Source organism: Anopheles coustani (assembly GCF_943734705.1).
Source record: "Anopheles coustani chromosome X unlocalized genomic scaffold, idAnoCousDA_361_x.2 X_unloc_6, whole genome shotgun sequence".
NCBI lineage: Eukaryota > Metazoa > Arthropoda > Insecta > Diptera > Culicidae > Anopheles > Anopheles coustani.
Window position 1 is genome coordinate 530,908 of NW_026525170.1, and position 1,593 is coordinate 532,500.

The 1,593-nt window shown below is 50.1% G+C and overlaps 1 non-coding gene across 1 annotated transcript; it reads left to right on the forward strand.

The window, feature by feature from the left end:
• The first annotated feature begins 1,436 nt into the window (after positions 1–1,436).
• Positions 1,437–1,591, forward strand: LOC131270797 (5.8S ribosomal RNA). The gene has a single exon (XR_009179809.1). It is a non-coding gene; the product is annotated as a 5.8S ribosomal RNA (ribosomal RNA).
• Positions 1,592–1,593: the final 2 nt, after the last annotated feature.

The following is a 1,593-nucleotide window of genomic DNA, read 5'->3' on the forward strand; positions in this document are numbered from 1 at the left end:
TTCTAGCTTGCCCTATGTGGAAGAGGGCACATTACTCAATACTGTGGTGTTATGAACAAAGTATAGTCCTCCACTGGTCCACGCTGCTTCGGCGGTCCTGGGTAAGATAGTTAGTTCTAGCTTGCCCTATGTGGAAGAGGGCATACAAGACAAAGTATAGTTCTCCCCTGGTCCACGCTGCTTCGGCGGTCCTGGGTAAGATAGTTAATTCTAGCTTGCCCTATGTGGAAGAGAGCATACATGAACCAAGAACGAAGGTTATGATCGAGGAATGATTCGACAACTAACCGATGGTATGAAATGTGAAGAATTCAAGCAAGCACACAATCAAGTCATCACTTGGGCATGCTCGATAGCCAACCTCATGACATTAACCTAGTAGAGCATGCGAAAACCAATATATATGTAAACGATGCCTCCCTAGTTCAGCGCTTCAACCAAGTGATGACTTCAGAATGGCTAAATCAAATCGGTTCAAACCATACCATCGGTATCCTATTGAAACACACAAGTCGATATCAAACCTCATGATTGTGTAGTCCTCCACTGGTCCACGCCGCTTCGGCCGTCCTGGGTAAAATGGAACATTCCAGCTTGCCCTATGTGGAAGAGGGCACATTACTCAATACTGTGGTGTGAAGTATAAAGTTCAGTTCTCCCCTGGTCCACGCTGCTTCGGCGGTCCTGGGTAAGATAGTTCATTCTAGCTTGCCCTATGTGGAAGAGGACACTTCATACTTCGTCTCTAAGCGGCGGCTTGACTCCTCCCTACGGGGAACGGGTTTACGCGCACAGCGGCGGCTTACGCACTATGGCAGTCATGGATGCCTTACGTTTCTATGAAAAGTGTGTTCCTCCCCTGGTCCACGCTGCTTCGGCAGTCCTGGGTAAGATAGTTAGTTTTAGCTTGCCCTATGTGGAAGAGGACACGTAGACTTACTGTGGTGTGAAGTATAAAGTTCAGTTCTCCCCTGGTCCACGCCGCTTCGGCCGTCCTGGGTAAAATGGATTCATCCAGCTTGCCCTATGTGGAATGAGGACACTTTATGCTTCGTCTCTAAGCGGCGGCTTGCTCCTCCCTACGGGGAACGGGTATACGCGCACAGCGGCGGCTTACGTTATGGCAGTCATGGATGCCTTACGTTTCCATGAAAAGTGTGTTCCTCCCCTGGTCCACGCTGCTTCGGCAGTCCTGGGTAAGATAGTTAGTTCTAGCTTGCCCTATGTGGAAGAGGACACGTAGACTTACTGTGGTGTGAAGTATAAGGTTCTGTTCTCCCCTGGTCCACGCCGCTTCGGCCGTCCTGGGTAAAATGGATTCATCCAGCTTGCCCTATGTGGAATGAGGACACTTTATGCTTCGTCTCTAAGCGGCGGCTTGCTCCTCCCTACGGGGAACGGGTATACGCGCACAGCGGCGGCTTACGCAAGTTAGTCACCCTCGGCAGTGGATCACTCGGCTCATGGATCGATGAAGACCGCAGCTAACTGCGCGTCATAATGTGAACTGCAGGACACATGAACATTGATAAGTTGAACGCATATTGCACGTCGTGGGAACCTACCATGATGTACAGATGACTGAGCGCTTAT